Source organism: Globicephala melas, chromosome 19 (genome assembly GCF_963455315.2).
Source record: "Globicephala melas chromosome 19, mGloMel1.2, whole genome shotgun sequence".
In the NCBI taxonomy this organism is placed as follows: Eukaryota; Metazoa; Chordata; class Mammalia; order Artiodactyla; family Delphinidae; genus Globicephala; species Globicephala melas.
This window is the reverse complement of record NC_083332.1, coordinates 39,786,686-39,805,865: the sequence shown is the minus strand read 5'-3', so window position 1 is coordinate 39,805,865 and position 19,180 is coordinate 39,786,686.

Here is a 19,180-nt window from a genome sequence, read left to right as displayed (position 1 = left end):
GGAAATAGTATCTGGTCCTTAGTCAGATGGAGTTTGTGGTCAAGTGGGAAGACAAATTATTTTGTCATAATGTGGCATGTGCTGCTGGGGTGCAGAGGATGCAGAAGAAGCTGGGTCTGATTTTGCAGAGGAAGTGACATTTGTAGTATGCTTTGAATTGAGATTAAGTGATTCTGGGAAGAGAAGAAGGCACTGAGAATAAGAGGCAGGCAAAGACAACATCATTCTAAAATAATAAGGATCTCTTTAAGAATTATAAACAAATGGCATTAATAATAATAATAATGGCATCATCATGTCAACTGTTCTATAGATGATATGGTGAATAGATGGGAATTGAGTGAATCAGAAGATTAAAAACATTCTAGGCAAGAATGAATGTGGGCTAACTTAGGTAATAGCAGTAAGAATAGAGAGACGGGACACAATGACAAGTCAAGGGTTAGCATATGAACAGAACATATTAACCAACTGATTTGGACAATCTCCATGTACCATTTCAAAACCATCTTGTCCAGATTCTCAAACAGTTTTGCACAGCTTCAATCAGACAGTGTCTCATCTTAACCTTACCTTTTGTGTACCTCTCCTTTTTTGATCTCAGGTTCTTCTGACCCTGTGGCAAGGGACACCTGCAGAACTTGCTCTATACTTACATATGTGCAACTGAGAAGTGTAAGAAGTTAATGCCCACAGAGCCATCTATGGCCAGGGGTAGATGATGGGTAAATGCTTCTTCCTTTCATCCCCAAAGCAGTCAGTTCTGAGACACATTGTATAAAGGAACTCAGAAGATCCCAGGTGATGGAGCATCCAGTAACCCATAGTAATGACCAACAGTATAACAATCCAATCAGTCACCTATAGCAATGACCAGCACCATAAAAATTCAATCAACTGTAGCAAAGGCCAACACCATAGTGATCCAGTCAATCACCTATGACAATGGCCAACACCATGACACATACTTACATTGACTTTTATTTCCTCTCTGTGTCACTAGCCTTGTTCTGCAGTCCCACGCCCTGTGTATCGATCCCCAAATAAACAGTCTACATGAAAGCCTTTGTCTCAGGTTCTGCTGTTAAGGTAAGCTAGGACAAGGTCCTGGTTGATATAGAATTTCTGATATTTATACCATTTTTATAAGTTTCTTGTCCATATTCCTAATTCGGAGAAAACTCTATGAAGACCTTATGACTATATGCCCACAGATTAAGCAGATGTATGATCTGATGTTTCAGAGGGCAGATAAAAACAGCCATGCAATAAAATGATCAACATCTTAAGATGTGTTCCAGCATGACAGAATTAGCTGGACCAGTCAGATTCTTAGTGAGATCATACATGAGACAAAATAGAAGAAAAAGGAAAAAAACAAAAGCAAAACCAAAAAAACATTAGAAGCTTGAATAGAAAAGGAAGGGTAGATAGAGAAAAGCCATTAAGGAGAATTGTGCATATGTGCATCTGCAGGCTACAGTTCTGAGGAAGCAGAAACCATAAGTAAACAGATGCCATGAAGTAGTAAAAAGATACCCAAAGTATAAAGGAAATGTCAGCTGATAGTGAGAGAAAAAGAGAGCAGATGACAAACAAGATGCCATAAGAAAGAGAAGGAACTTATTTCCATCTCTTGTCTCAGTCCTTCACCACAAGTATTCTTACAAAAAAACCCACAAAAAACCGTTTTAAAAAAGTGTTCTATGTAATTTTCTGACTCTTGTAACTAGGAGAGCAATACTAAAAGTTTGCCCATGCTGCTTTCTCTGGTAATATACAACAAAATCTTCCCACAGTCCTGAACAAAAGGAAGTTCCATCCAGACCTCCCACATACTTCTTTGAAAATCTTCCCTTTTAATTTCAGCACATTTTCATTGATTCCACTATCAGGAGAACAACCAGACTAAATCATCTAAGACTCATGACATTATGCAATAATTTGGAAATACCAAACACTTTAATGTAATTATCTTGTCTAAAACAGTTTAGCAAACAAAAAGTCAAGCTTCTGGTGGATTATGCTAATAGGTCTCAGAAGCAATCATACTGGTTATTGTATTATTTTTCTTTCCCATGTGTCTGTTAGTACATTTCACTTGGTAAAGGATTGAGACAGACAGACAGATAGCATTTTTCTTTGTTTCTTAAAACTTGATGTTAAATCAATGTTATTATGCAAAAACACAATAATAGAAGTAATTTTAGTGGTAATGGACTTGGAAATAAGGAGGTGTCTGATGTTATCATTATAATTCAAATACAGAATCAGAAACATAAAAATTCATAATGAAAAGAAATAAAGCAAAAGGAGAATGTTAAACTGAAACATTCCATCTTGGAAATATTGATAGACTATGGAAGGGGTGTCATCTAAATCAGGGATTAGAAAATATTCCCTGTAAAGAACCAGATAGTAAATATTTGTGGCTCCTGAGCCAGATAGCCTCTTTCATAACTAATGCAATCACCAAAGTAGAAGCATTTGCGAAAAGAGAAAACTCAGGCATTCATATTCAAAGTTGGTAGAGTTCAAAGACAAGTCATTAAGAATATGGCCTTTTGGAGGGGAAGGGGTGCGTAATTTTGTGTCATGGAGAAGGGATGTTGCAGATTGAATTACCTAGGAAACAGAATCTGAACTAGACATTAGTGTGCTGGGGCTTTATAGGGTAGTGCTCCTGGGGGTGACCACCTGTGGAAGGAAATGGAAGAAAGTAGAATTGGGCAGAGGAAGATGTGAGGCTGTAGTGCCATCTTAACAAAAGCCTCAGACAATCATTATGAGGAGCTCCGAAGCTGGAATGTCTCTTCCGGAGTTGTCTAAGTTGTCATGGGAACCAGGTATTAGTGTTTCCATATTAATTAACCTTTAGTTAAGGAATGCTCTGGAATGGAAATGTATCATGAGGGGAGAGGACTCTCTCCAGTGGAAGTGATCCCCAAAGAGGGATGAGAGCTGAGGGCTGTCTGACAGCAGCATTCCCAGCTGCTCCTTCATTCCTAAAAGAGGATCTGTTGGTATTTCCTAGTATAAATATAGTCTACCCTTTACCTAGACTGTATCTGCCATTGATTATATTTACTTTTTAAAAATTATTTTATTTATTTATTTTCCTTATTATTTATTTATTTTTGGGGGCTGCATCGGGTCTTAGTTGCAGCCCATGGGAGCTTTGTTGAGGCATGTGGGATCTTTTTGTTACGGTGAGCGGTCTGCTTGGGTTTCTCTCTAGTTGTGGCATGCGGGTTTTCTCTCTCTAGTTGTGGGGTGGGGGCTCCAGGATGCGTGGGCTTTGTAGTTTGCAGTGCGTGGGCTATGTAATTTGCAGCGTGTGGGCTCTGTAGTTTGCAGCACACAGGCTCTAGTTGAGGCGCTCAAGCTCAGTAGTTGTGGCACGCGGGCTTAGTTGCCCCGTGGCATGTGGGATCTTAGTTCCCTAATCAGGGATTGAACCCGCATCCCCTGCATTGGAAGGCGGATTCTTTACCACTGGATCACCAGGGAAGTCCCTATATTTACTTTTTTTTGTATAAAAAAAGTAGGTGTTCCAGTATTTCTAGGAAAAACTACAAGGAATATTAGTGGGATGGATTGTAGTCCCTCCTCAATAGCTGTGTCAGGGCTGCAACTGATAGTCTTTGTCCCCCTCCTCTGTACCCTTCCTAGATTCCACTGGTCAAGCTGGCTGACCTGGTGGAGAGATCCAGATCTGTATCCTTGAGAGAGGTGAGCTCGTGTTCTTTATACCCTTCTAAAAAAGAGGTTGGTTATTGAGCTTGTCCAGTTACAATCAAAATTGGACAGGGAAGTTCAAAGAGGCACCCAAGTGAATCGCATGGGTGTGCCAAATTATTCATTCTGCCCTCATTTTGACAATTGCCTGATAACAGTAGCCCTGCCTCCTTCTGATAAATAGGATTAACCACTCCTGTTGAGATGATTGTTCTGCTTCTTGAATGCTAGTCCCTTTTCATGAACCCTGAAGTTCCAGAGTAGAAGTTACGGTTTATATTTCAGTAGGACTCTGCTGTTCCCTAATGGAAGCGTTCTGCCCATTGAAATCAGGACTTTTAAATTCAGAGCTCAAAGTTGCAAGGATGATAAGAACAAATTAGAAATCACATAGTCTGATAAGGAATTAATGGTAACTGAGACCATTTCTGGGATCCTGGACCTATGCTTTAAAGTGTATACCACATCCTAGAGATGGCTCTCCATCTTCTCAAGGTATTGTCCCCAGACTAGTGCATTAAACTGGCTGTTCCAGCACTCTGGCAGCTTCTGGCCAGTGTGGTATATCATATGACCTGTGGCACCCAAAGTCAAGGGCCCATTTTCATACCACCTTTGCTATAAGTGGGTCACTGGAATTGAAGTGATGTTAAGTGGGATTCCATATTGGTGGATTAAACACTCTGTGAGAGAGTGGTAATGGCAGAAGCTGTACTTGCAGACAATGCCAACACGTGCCTGAAAATGTAGAAAGATTCTTCCTAGTTGTTCTGTGACTTTTCAGTGGTGGATGCTGTTTGATGGGTGTTAAAATATGATTTGAAAATCTTCACACTTTGTCCAGTCATTTGTGTTTTTCTACATGCTTCTAACCCCAACTTTTCTTGTCCCTGACCTTCTAAATATTATTCATATTCATGTGTATTCTAACCTAAACTACTAACCTCTGCAAACAGTGAATGGCACACAGCTTCTAATGATTGATTAATCACTCTCCCATATGTGTTATCTTTTTCCAAAACAATCAAGATTAGCAATGGTCACCCAATTCCACTGTTCTTATAATTGCAAGTTCTCACCTGTATGGCACATGAAAGCAACTAATACATTTGCTCAAAACAGTGTAATATCTCAGTTCATTATTGACGGTTTTGACATTGCACTCATATCTTGTGCCAGGAAGAATCAATGCTCCACCTGTAATCAGTGTTGGATCCCTTATTGCCAGCTGGGTGGCAAGTGATCCAGCTCCAGAATCCCATCCAAGAATCTGATTTCTCAGAATATTCTAGGCACCAGCAAAAATAGGTTAAGTTCCCCAAAGGCAAACTCTGATATGCAGATTAGTTTGCCAGAGATTTATTAGGGAACATTCTTGGAGTCACCACCTATGAAATAGAAGAGAATAGGATTGGCTAGAGGGAGAAGATGAGTTGTAATTCAGATGCAACAGAAGCTTCAACCATCTCCACGAGAAAGTCTGAAACTAGGATGATCCTTCAGAATTTCCCCAAGAACTGGCAAGGGAACCACTTCTTTGTGTGGCCATGCTGACCAGTTATTGGATGAGGACTGACCTGGGAAATGTGTTATAAAAATATTACTGTTAAACAATTAAAGAGGATAACCAATATATTATTAAGAAATATATATATAGTTAATTTTTAATAAAATGTAATCCCCTACCTCTAATCTACATGACCTTAAGTACAGTAAAACATCCATTCACTTCATCACTTATTTAAAGAACAGATATTTAACTAGTAGAAATCGTGCCAGGTACCATGTTAGATGTTGGAGAAATATAGTACAAAACTTATGGGTGTTACCCTCACAGAGTTAATTTTAAAATATAACATTTTCTTTTTTTCTCCTCCAGATAGAATTTGGAAACTCCTTTAGATCTCACTCAAATCACTTAATGAAGATACAGTTTTCTCTGTTTTTTTAGGGCTTACTGGTGGCTATACTGGGGGCAAAGTGGCAGATAAACACAAATTTTTAAAAATACATTAATGAATAATAAAAAAATCAAGTGAGTTAATATTTGTAATTACAAAATTGTAAGTGCTACAAACAAAACTAAATTATAATAAATACTAAGAAAGAGTTAAATAGAAAGCAAGTATTTAGACTGAGTTGAAAGTGGCTTTTATTAAAGAGTAGATGTCCAAAGAAATGATTTAAGGGCAAGAGCTTAGCATGTTAGAGAAACTATAAGAAGGCCAATGCTATTGCATTTAAGGAATAACTAAATCTAAAATTCCTGATGTTCTCTTAAATACATTCTATAATTCCTGAGAATGTCTGGTGCATTCTTCATGTGTTGTTATTCTTTGAAGTCAAGACCACATACAACTCTTTGCAGCCCCAATGACACTTGGCAGGGGGTTAGTGACATTATTGGAACTCAATAGGCTTTTGATTAAATAACTATAGAATTCACTAATTTCAAATACAAGAGAGTGGTTCTCTTTTAGATCTTTGAAAATATTCTATTATCAAACTAACATTATTCTCTGATTTAAATCTAAAATAAAGCAGAGTGGGTACTTTCCATGTTGTTGTTTTTAAACAGCATGAACTCTGGCCAGAAGCACTTCAAGGAGCTAATCTGAGTAAGTCACCTTATTTCCTGGTGAAATTGTAAATTTCAGTATGGATGAAAAAAAATGAAACCTCAAGATATTAATTAACTTGCTGAAGGTAACACATAGGTAAATGGCAGAACTTGGAACCTCTTAGATTTTTTGACTTTCTCTAACCATAAAACATCAAAATCAGAGTAACAATGGTTTTCTGAGTCTTTTTCTTCTTTTTTTAAATATTTAATGTCATATCATTGTTGGCAGGTGTTAAATTTTTATTGATAATAATGAGTACATTCAGGGAAAGTATCAGCTCTTTAATTTTTAAAAAATGTCTATCTTTGTGTCTTCCTTTTTAAGGGACTTACTACCACTTTATTAAAAAAGATTGTTGATAAATTCTGAATTCCCTAGGCAGTCTCTTAATCTGTTAGATCGTTATTTTTGTGGGGGGGAAAATGAGCTTCCTAGGAGACCTTTGTTGTTATTTTACCATGAGTTATTTCTACCTGAAGCTATAAAGTAGAAGGAATTCGAGTTCTAAGTTTGGTTCTTCTACTAGTACCAAGTTTTCTTCTTCATCAGGGAACTCAGTTTCTCAACCTGAAAAGAGAGAAGTGGATAGATTAATCCTTGAGTCCTTTGCCACTCTGTCTTCTACATGTACATAAATCTATTACGTCTTCTTAAGTCTCCTATTTATTTCAAACTATTATTTAAAGTCAAATAGGACATATATCAAATCAAGAAAGATAAAGGCAACAAAGCTTTTTGAGGACTATCAGTGTATGCAAATGCCTCTAGCAAAAAATATTCCCATCCTCAGGTGCTGAGTGCCTGGCTAGTGCTGGACACATATTAAATGACAGAAATAATGACTTAATACTCATTTTATTAATTTCTTTAAACAGATGATGACAGTATGTGACACTGAGTATCGGAGGTTGTGATATTGGATGTACAGGTGAGTTTTTCAGGAATGTTTGTGCTTGTGCATCAGTAAACCCCCTGCCATTGCAGTAAACGGAGGTCCAATGAAAACATGACCCTCTGTTTTCTTCCTAAACCAAATCTCCCGTGGATTCTCACATTAGAAGGCTTCCTCCTAGACCTCTTTCTCTTAGTCTTCTCTCCAAACCAAAATAGGTCCTGTGGTAGGCAGAACAGTGGTCCCCAAAGATGTCCATGCCCTAATCCCTGAAACCTGTGTATGTTTGCATGGCAAAAGGCACTTTACAAATATAAGTAAAGATCTGGACTTGGGAAGATTATCCTGGATTATTCAAGGGGTCTAATGTAGTCACAGGAGACCTTTTAAGAGGGAGGCAGGAGGGTCAGAGCCATAATAGGAGATGTGTTAATGGAAGTAGAGGTCAGAGAGAGAAGGTGAGATTTAAAGCTACACTGCTGGACATAGAAACAGACTATGAGCCGAGGGAGGCAGGTGACCTCTGGAAAAGTCAAGGACACAGAATCTAGAAAGGACGTAGCTCTGCTAATGCATTTTAGACTTCTGACATGAACAATAAGATAAATTTGTGTTGTTTTAAGCTACTAAATTTGCAGTAATCTGGGAGAGCAGCAATAGGTAATTGATACAGTTCCCAATCTCAATCTCTAAAGAAAGAATATCCCTTCTTAAGTTAGTGTAAGAATGAATAGAAGACAAAGATTCACATTATCAACTCTGTATGGGTTATAAAGATTAAATGTTATTAAAATACGACATTGAGATTTGTGTTTTGGTTGCCATGGTGATTATTAGATCTGCATCTATGTATTATTTTGAGCAACATGATCCATTTTGAATAAAACAAAAAAAATGCAACATATTCTTATGGTTCATTACAAATATATAACCCTTGGAAATAAACATTTCAGGTTCCATTTCAGTAATTAAAAGAAAAACATTGACTGTGTCCTGGGTACCGTATAACTGTATCTGTGTGTGTATGTGTGTGTGTGTTTTCCATACTATGTGGAAAGCATTATCTTCAAATTTCTTTCTTATGACCATAATTTCTAATTATTAATTCACGTTGTCATTTCTGAATATTTATAGCATAATTTAAATAGATTCATAATTACAAAATCTTTGGAAATGTTATTGGCCTATAACTAATAGTTGAGATATGGCCTGGGTTCCCATTTTTGAGTCTTCACTTCCCCTTCATTCTTACTTCATAAAATATCACTTCTGTTATTCTTCATCTGCCTCTTCCCTTCAAATGAACTCCTTCTGTAACACTGAGATGCCAGGAATTGATGCAATTAAAAGTAGTGCATTTCTCTGAGAAATTACCATTATCAAAGGTTTCAGAACATTTCATTCCAAACATGAAACTCTGTTGGTAGAATTTCTAATGTCAGTAATCTTTAGTATTTTTAACTTTCACTTATAATAAATTTCACAGTTTGCAAAGCACTTTCCTTTGGGAAGAACACAAGGTTCAGAGTTATCATTAGGGTTCTGACCCCAGCTCTGCCACTTACAAGCTAGGTGGACAGTGGCAACTTGCTAAGTATTTCTCATTTTTCTTATCGAAAGAAGTAGGGTTTCCCTGGTGGCGCAGTGGTTAAGAATCCACCTGCCAATGCAGGGGACATAGGTTTGAGCTCAGGTCTGGGAAGATCCCACATGCCGTGGAGCAACTGAGCCCGTGAGCCACAACTACTGAGCCTGCGCTCTGGAGCCCATGAGCCACAACTACTGAAGCCAGCGCACCACAACTACTGAAGCCTGCGTGCCTAGAGCCCGTGCTCCACAACAAGAGAAGCCACTGCAGTGAGAAGCCCGTGCAACACAACGAAGAGTAGACCCCGCTCACTGCAAGTAGAGAAAGCCCGCAAGCAGCAACGAAGACCCAATGCAGCCAAAAGTAATAATAATAATAAAAAAAGTAAATAGGGACTTCCCTGGTGGCGCGGTGGTTAAGAATCCGCCTGCCGATGCAGGGGTCACAGGTTCCAGACCTGGTCTGGGAAGATCTCACATGCTGTGGAGCAACTAAGCCTGTGCACCATAACTGCTGAGCCTGTGCTCTGGAGCCCGTGAGCCACAGCTACTGAGCCCATGTGCTACAACTACTGAAGCCTGTGTGCCTAGAGCCCATGCTCTGCAACAAGAGAAGCCACCGCAATGAGAAGCCTGAGCACTGCAACGAAGAATAGCCCCTGCTGCTGCAACTAGAGAAAAGCCCGTGGGCAGCAGCGAAGACCAATGCAGCCCAAAATAAATTAATTAATTACAAAAAAAGTAAATAATAGTGCAAGTGATAATGTTTATCTTACATGTTTCTTTTGAAGATGAAATGAGATAATTTTTGTAAAAAAAAAGTATGTTAAGCTATTAAAACATACTATGCAAATATGGTAACAATTCTTAATGTTACTATTATTGGGTAACTATTGATGAATAAAAAGTTAACTTAAAACATAGTGACTTAAGACAATAAACATGTATGACATCACAGCAGCTGTGCATCAAAACTCTGGGTGTGGCTTAGCTGAGTTCTCTGGTGCCAGGTGTCTTAGAAGTCTGACTCAAGGTACAACTGTCTCACCTCTCCTCTCTAGCAGATCTACTTCCAAGCTCCTGACAGTGCTGTTGGCAGTTCAGTTCCTTGAGAGCAGTTGGAATGAAGCCTCAGTTCCTGGCTAGCTGTTGTCCCTGGGACCACCCTCAGTTCCTTGTTCTGTGGGTGTCTCCATAGGGCAGCTTATGACAGACATGGCAGCTGGCTTCCCTCAGAGAAAGCAAGAGTACAAGAGAGGGTACCCAAGATAGAAGCCACAGTCTCTTAGTAACTTAATCTCAGAAGTTACATCCCATCATTTTTGTTGTACAGTTATCCTTCAGTATCTGTGGGGGGTTGGTTCCAGGACCCCTGTGAATACCAAAATCCGAGGATGCTCAAGTCCCTTATGTAAAATGATGTAGCACATCCTCCTGTATACTTTCAGTCATCTCTTGATTACTTATAATGTGTAATACAATACAAATGCTATGTAAATAGTTGTAAACACAACACAAATGTGATGTAAATAGTTTCCAGTGAGCAGTGATTCAAGTTTTGCTTTTTGGAATTTTCTGGAATTTTTTTTCTGAATATTTTCAGTCCAAGTTTGATTGAATACTTGGATGCAGAACCTGGGGATACAAAGGGCCGGCTATATTCTATTCATTAGAAGTGATTTCATTAAGCTTAACTCATACTCAAGTGGAGGACTTTACAGAAGGATGTGAATTCCAAGAAGTGGAGGTTATCGGGGGCCATCTTGGAGACTGCCTACCATAATCATTGTTATGCAGTTCTAAAAACTGTCCTGCACGAAAATTCTGGGCATTGGTCAAGGCATTTTCCTTTAAAAGGAGTCTCTTGAATAGTTAGCTGAAGGCAAAATAGACACTCAAATCCAGTTTTAAAGCTCCACTTCCTTATACATTTGAATGTATAGTTCCTGATTATATTAAAGTATAAGGAATGTTTTTACAACTTCTCTTACCAGAAGTTTTTATCTAGTGCTGGGCCTGGGAATACATGAAGTTGCAAAGTTCTGCAAAGCACTTGGTTGCAGAGGAAAAACAGATTAATACTCTTTTAACTATGGCTGCACCAGTGGGTACAGCATGCATTCATGATTTCCAAAACAATTATTTTGAATTTAATAGCTCTCCAACTCCTTCTCTGGTACTGCGACAGGACTACTGATTTAATAGTGCACCAAGCTGCTAGAAACCAGAGGTTAAAACCTGTGGTTAAATGATTCGGGTGAGTGGTATTGAAAACTATCACCACATGGACAGTTCTCAGGCTCCAGGAAGGGGGAAGGGGAGAGTGGTATGGGGAAGAGGATAAAGAGGAAAACAGAACAAAACGGGAAAAGCCACCAGGCAGCTGAGGCTTTCAGTGGCACTCAGATACTGCCAATTTTTTTTTTTTTTGTCACTTCAAATGTTAAATTGAGGTGATTTTAAAGCTCTTGTTTGTTTTGTTTTGCTTTCAGTGAAAAAGTGAAAATTAAAAGACAGTGGGAATAAAGTGTGGGGAGAGCTTTTGACAGCTGAAGGATGGAAAACCCATTACCCATAATCATCATAATACAAACCTGGCTGGGCAATTCTGAGGGAGGGAACCTCTCACAGGAGAGGCGCTGGAACTGACCCAGTCCTAGCAGGCCCTGGGGCCATCACAGGAATGAGATTGCAAAGCCCCAGGGAGAAGCATTGAAGGCTGCCAACATGGCGGGCTCTGAAAGCTGCGCTCTGCCATGACAATGGCAAGCGGGAGAATTGACAGTGCACTGATTGGCAGTGGGTGGGAAAATGCAGGAATAGGCTGCCTGCCCGAGGGCCAGAGACCTGGCTGGAGAGGGATGGGAGGGGCCAGCAGAGCTACAGAGGAAACCTGCGTGGCCAGGAAAACAATAATCAGAAATCAGTTAAAGGAATAGTTGGGGGCTTTAAATCCAGAACATGAAATACAAAGATGGAAAAACAGAAAATAGAGAAAGATTTTTAACATGAGCGTTTCTCCATGTGATAGAAATAAACTTAATTTTGTATAAATGTGGGAGTATTTTTATTTTTACAGATTTTATTGACATACGGAAAAGTACACAAATTGTCTTTAATAGCTCAAGGAATTTTCAGATTTTCACTTTTTAATCAGCACCCACATTTAAATTAAAGACTATGACCTGCCCTCAGAAAGTCCGTCATACCCTCTTTTATTTACTACCCACACCCCATCCCAAGAATAATCACCGTACTATCATCCAGCAGCATAGATTAATGTTTCTGTTTGAACTTCATATAAATGAAATCTTCCCTGGTGGTACAGTGGTTAAGAATCTGCCTTCCAGGGGCTTCCCTGGTGGCGCAGTGGTTGAGAGTTCGCCTGCCGATGCAGGGGACACGGGTTCGTGCCCCAGTCCGGGAGGATTCCACATTCCGCGGAGCGGCTGGGCCCGTGAGCCATGGCCGCTGAGCCTGCGCGTCCGGAGCCTGTGCTCTGCAACGGGAGAGGCTACAACAGAGAGAGGCCTGCGTACCACAAAAAAAAAAAAAAAAAAAAAAAAAAAATGAATCTGCCTTCCAATGCAGGGGACTGGGATTTGATCCCTAGTCGGGGAACTAAGATCCCACATGCCGCATGCTGCAACTACTGAGCGTGTGTGCTCTGGAGCCACCTGCCACAACTGGAGAGAAGCCTGTGTGCAGCAATGAAGATACCGCATGTAACACGTGATGCAGCCAAATAAATAAATATTTTTAAAAATTTGAATGGAACCTTATAGTATGCTCTTTTGTCTGCTCTCTTTTGCTCAACATCGTTTCTGAAACTCATCCATGTCCTGTGCCAAGGGTTTCTCATTTTCATTGCTATATAGAATTCCAGTGTGTGACTGTATCACAAACTAGTTATCTGTTCTTCTTCTGAAGGGTATGTGAGTAGTTTCTAGTTTGGGGCTGTTTTTAGTAGTCTTGTTTTGAACATTCTAGTATTGGTCTTTCATGGCCATATCTTTGGGCTTTATACCTACAGGTGTAATTGAGAGTCATCGAGGATGCAAAGATTCAGCTTTGGTAGATATTACCAAGTGCTTTTCTAAAGTGATCCTGCCAGTTTATGCCCCTGCCAATGGTGTATGAATTTCCATTATTGCACATACTTGCCAGCATGTGCTATTGTTTGTCTTTAGCACTATAGCAATTATAGTAGGTATGCATGGATGATACTTTAACATTAACTAATGTGTGTTTCCTCCTTTCCTACCTCTTGAAGCCCAAACCCCGTACCTCCACCCAGGCAGCTAGCCATGACCCAGGACAACCAAATAGTAAACAGAATGGTGGAGGTGGGTCCTAAGGAAGGATCACATGGGAAAAGTTGAACTGGGACAATGGCAAGACTGCCCTGACCCACAAAAATGTCAGCTCCAATGGTAGCACTTCTTATTCCCCTCCACCCCCCAGATCCATACAGAAGTTGCCTCTAATTTAAATACTAGCAATCAATAGATAGCCGTGTAGTTACAGGGTAGAGACAAATTAAAACACCTTAGGCATGGAGTAGGGAACAGGAGTGAACCCCAGTTCTGGTCTAAAAAGTAGAATGACATTTGGCAAGTCACTGGGCTTACGTGAACCCCAAATGTCTAATCTGTAAATAACAGAGACGCTTCTTTACGATGCACAATGTATTAAACTATCTCCTTAAAAAATTCATTCAGTACTGTTAATTTTTCATTTTGTGAAATATATCAAACACTGTTTTCTATTTGGATGACATAATTCAGCTCATTCTTTATTCTCTAGGTTTTACTGTCAGTTGACCATTGGAATTGCAATTAGGTTATAAATGGCATCACAAATCAGGAAGAGATTATTTCAGATTTACATTTTTCTAATTAAAATCAGATGTTAAAATTTTTGCATTGTACAAAGAACATTTCAAGTTTTACATGCAAAATGTAAAGAGTGATTCTAAAGAGAAAAATCCTGTTTCCTAATTATTTAAAAAATATTTCTCAAAATAGCAATTGAGGTGAAATATTAGCCAAATGTGTATTAATTAATCTTTGGTGTAGATGGAAATATTTGGTTAGGATTCTCTTTCAGCATCTTCCTGTTTGCTTTCCAGATTCATTCCAGATACACATATAGCTGTGTTTAGAGTATAACTATAGAGTGCAGATATTGTATATTCATATTTGCTTAATTGTGAAAAACAAAGAAATAGATTCCTCCTCAAAGAAAACCAGTTTCCAAGCCATGGATGGGTCTTATTTGGATTCATCAGAAAAAGCAGAGGTAACCAAGAATAATCTCCGAAGGGAGAAGGAAAAAAAAAAAACTAAACGATCTTTAATCCAAAGTCAGAGAAAGTATGGAAAAAGCAAAGCTTGGAAATGTTAGTAGCAGAAAGACAATTTTTCCAGAGACAGTCTCTGCATATGGTCCTTGCATTATTTCCTCTTTAGTAAGTCAGAAAACCATGAGATTAAAAAAAAATCTTTATGGCTTGAAAGTAAACATGAATTTGAATGGAAGGTTGATAAAACTCATAAGTAAAAATCAAGTTTTAATATTTCAGTGAAGTAATTAATAATTCTGTTCCAGGGTCCTGAATAACTCATAAACTAATTGAAGGAATGGGTGTGATTCTTGAAAGAGATACAACTACAAAGATGTATCTCTCTCTATCAGACACCTAAAGCAGGAATAAACCCAAAGTGACAAAAGGTGTTCATAGAGGGACCCTGACCATGGTTCATTACAAGTGTTCTTTGAACTTTGTGGCCTGAAAAGGACTAGAATATTAACTGTTTTTTTCAACGTAGTGCTTCACATTTGTTTCCTTTTAAAACTTTCAAAACGTATATATATATGTATACACACATATATGTATATATGTATATATATGTGTAAGTCTATATATATGAACTTATCAGTGTATCATGAATATCTAAATGTATATTTCTATCTATATGTGTATGTGTGTGTTTATATATATATATATAGAGAGAGAGAGAATCTATCCTAAGTCAAACTGCTAAAATTGATTCTGATGTATAGAAACTGTTTTATCTTTTCTAAAGTGCTAACTGAACATATATGCCTTATTAAATAAAAGATAGTTAAGCAGTGAGTAGCTCAAGTTATATGATGTCAATAAATACTTAATTTCATTAAAAACTTACTTTCTTGAAATAGCTTAAATCCACTCAACATGAGTCAGTCCACTAGTTTATGCTTTAAGTGCTCAAACATGATCATCTAATGTGGAACTCAGTAACCTGTGGGAAGACTATTAGATTTCACAGGTATATTAATAAAAATACAACAATAAGCAATATGTAACAGCAACACATTTTCTTTCATGTTAGGTGAGAGAACTAAAACCAAAAGGTTAATAATCTTACCCAAGGCCTTACAATAAGTGATGAAACCCAGAACAGTCTGATGCAAATATGCCCTTTAAAATGATGCTGTGCTTCCTTAGAAAAAAACAGAGATTCTGCTTCTGTAACCTAAATAACAAGGCAATGAGGACCACAGATGGCATCCCAGCTGTGTCTAATATACACTTGGGAAAGCAGTGTCACCTGAAACCATTTCACATCACACAAACAGAAACAAAGTTTTGCCAATTATCTGGTTAATTCTGTTAATTTCAGTGAAGCAGTGAGGTTTCAAAATAAATTTTATTTGTCCTGAAACTTTGATTTGGCTGTCTGCATCTATTGAAGGAACTGGATAATCGGGGAATCTTCACCAAGCCCTGCTTGGCCACATCCAGCTATGTATCATTAAATAATCTTATTCAATCTGGTGTGAAATTTGGATATTCTGTCTTAAATATTGTATATGTTTGTCGTGTATTATTCTGGATCGTACATAGACTGCTACTTAATCATTTTCAAAGATTGTGTGACATATATTTGATCACATGGTAGAATTAGAACTTCAAGTATCAGAGTGGCAGGGTAGATGATGAGGAAGGTGGAAGGAGGAAGGTCCAAGGGCTGGAAAGAGAATTACTTCTGTTGTAATTTATCACCTCTTTTCTCTCAATATAGAGAGACCTTTAATGATGTGTGTGTATTTATTTTAAAGACCACTTGGGGAGAGGCTGTTAACTGTCATCAAATAAATTTCGTATGATCATTCTTACATTCATTTATTTCCAGTGCATTCTGAAATAGAAAAGAAAGTTTCATGTTGTCATTCTCCATACTAGATATTAATTCCTAGATGAGTTTGATTTTTTTTTTTTTTTTGCACTTGAACGGTGATAAAATGAAGCTATTTTGAAACACATTAAATCTGCAAATTTGAACACTTTGATGTCAGTGTTCATTTTCTTGCAAGGTATCCTATTTTCACCTTCATAAAATTGAATGCTTGCATGTACCATATAATTAAATTTAGCCATACCAAAAGCTCAAGTCTCTGCATTTATTAACTCTTGACTGCATCACTGCCTAGGAAATTTGATAAAGTTTTCTACAGTTTTCTTAATCTCTGATGTAACTTATCTAGTAAGTAGTTCAAATCTGCAGTTTAGGGAAAGCAAATATTACTTTCTTATTTCCATGGCCTCTATCACAATGATACAGTACTGTTCTGGCAAAGACATCTATGATTGGCAAGGAATTCTCTTCTCCTGGGATATGGGACTCCCTTCAATGTTGGCTCTAATATCTGCCCTAAGGAACCGAATTGCTCTTCTGAGGGAAGTGGAAATTAGCTGTTGCTCTTCAAGACTGAGATTTATAAAATACATTCTGGCTGGTCACCAGAAAATGAAAATTTTGCAAATCTTGGAAAGTTTGAAGCTGCTAAAGGTGTCATATGCAATCTGTTCCTTGAGCAGGATTTTATTCAGATCAGTTCTACAGGAAACCTAGAGGATATAATAAGAAAAAGGACAGAGAGGAGCAGATTCACTGGAATAGAAACTCACAAAGCACCCAACATGAAATTGTTAAATGATAGATGTGCTTTTCAAGGCAAAGGGCCACAGCCCCATCTCATCTATTAACCTAATTGCTGATATATTTTTGCTTCCTCTGGCATTGCCAAATATAAACTAATAGTCTTTCCTGCCTCATCTCCACTCACCCCCACCACATGTCTACTCTCTGATCAAAACAGATGACGAATATTTTCCCAAAGACCCCTCTGATTCACCCTTCTGTTTCCTTACTTACTCCAGTTTCTCTGTTTAAATTACTTATTATATGCTCACTGGTTAAGTACAACCCAGAAGTTAAAGCTTAGATATCATTTCTTTTGTGGATGTCCTCTACTATCTGTCAGTCTTTTCAAAAGTACTGCCTGTACATGCTGTCTCTATTTGCTTACATCCCCGTCACTCTTCAACCCACTCGGATCTGGTTTTGCCACACTATTCCACTGAGCATATCCTTACAGAGTCACTAAAGCTATCCATACTCCCCAGTGAATGGCTTTCTCTGTCCTCATCATACTAGATTTTTCTGTAGCTTTCAAAAGAGTAAACCATGGCTTTCTTTTTCAAACTCTCTTCTATCTTGACTTTTGAAACTCACCTCTCTGCTGACTTTCCTGTTAATCCCTTGGCTTCTTTCTCATTTTTCTTTGCTAGCTCCACTCTATCCCACATCTAATCCAAGTTTTGTCTTCTCTGTAAATAACAACAAGTCTTTATTTCACTGTCTAAGCACAGAAGTTTGTGAGACAGTCTCCCCACAAATGTATAGAGACTGGTTAGCCAGCATTCTTTTTGTACTGGTCATCTATATTAATCAGGGTTCTCCAGGAGAAGAAAAAAAAAAAAAACAAAAAACTCTAGATAAACAGATAGATGATAGATGAATGGATGAATGGATGGATAAATAGATAGATAGATAGATATGGAGAGATGAGTTTTTTTAAATAAATAATTGGCTCACATGATTATGGAGGCCTAGAAGTCCCAATCAGCCATTTGCAAGCTGGAGACCCAGGAAAGCCAGGGGTGGTATAGTTAAAAGGCCTGGGAGGGACTTTCCTGGTGGTGCAGTGGTTAAGAATCTGCCTGCCAATGCAGGGGACACGGTTTGAGCCCTGGTCTGGGAAGATCCCGCATGCCTTGGAGCAGCTCAGCCTGTGCTCCACAACTACTGAAGGCCGCGCATCTAGAGCCCATGCTCTGCAACAAGAGAAGCCACCACACCCATGCACTGCAACACAGACCCAATGCAGCCATAAATAAATAAATTAAAAAAAAAAAAAAAAAGGCCTGGGAGCCAGAGAATGATGGTATAGATTCCAGTCTGAGTCTGAAGGCCTGAGAACCAGGAATGGTGGGGACAGGAGAAGACTGATGTGCCAACTCAAGCAGTATAGCAGATAGCAAAAATCCCTTCTTCCTCCACTGTTTTGTTCTGTTCTGGCCACCAGTATTGGAGAGGGGAATCTGCTTTACTCAGTCTTCTAATTCAAATGCTAATCTCATCTAGAAGCACCTTCACAACACATCCAGACATAATGTTTAACCAGATATTTGGACATCTCATGATGCAGTCAAATTGTCACATAAGATTAGCTAGCACATCATCCAAAGGAGTAAGAATCTAGCCAGCATTTATCTAATCTTACCCACAGGATATCAGGGAACATGATGATATCATGTGTTAATATCTTGGTAGATGAATCAGTAGGATTACACAGCCATCACACAACAAGAAACATTTATGCCCTGAGATTGAAATAGGAAATAAAAATAATTGACCAGATAAAAGCTCTTTGAGGCTACCTCAGGCAGCAATCTTTAACCAGAGTATAGAGAAGCAAATAGCCAGATGGTTTCCACTCACCAGGCTAGGAAAAGGAAATGCAGTGTTTCAAAGTTATCATCATTCTGAAGTCTGACTGTCTCCGCCTTATGGGATTTTGTCATCTCAGTCTCCAAAGGGTGAGGAGTCATCTTTATGCTTGAGACAAAAAGCTGCTTCAGGAGTCGAGTTGCACAGGGCACACAGTCTTCTACGTTGTCAGACAAACAGCTGTTATCCACGTCTGTGGAAAAGCAACAGCTGATGTTTTCTGACATGGTGTTATGTTTACATATCATGGAGTAATGAGTCTGTTCCATGCTGAAAATGAAGCCACATCAAGGGGCAGTACAGTGACACTGTAGGTCTTATCATGGAATCACATAATCTCATAAATGGAAAAGTTCTTTGGCTTTTAAGCACAATCATTCATCAGATCATGCAATCAAACTGAAATGTGCAGTGGCAATTTTATTGGGTTCAGAGCATCTCACTTTAAGGGGAGAACTAAGATATCACAGTATGTCAAAAACAGAAGAATTAACATC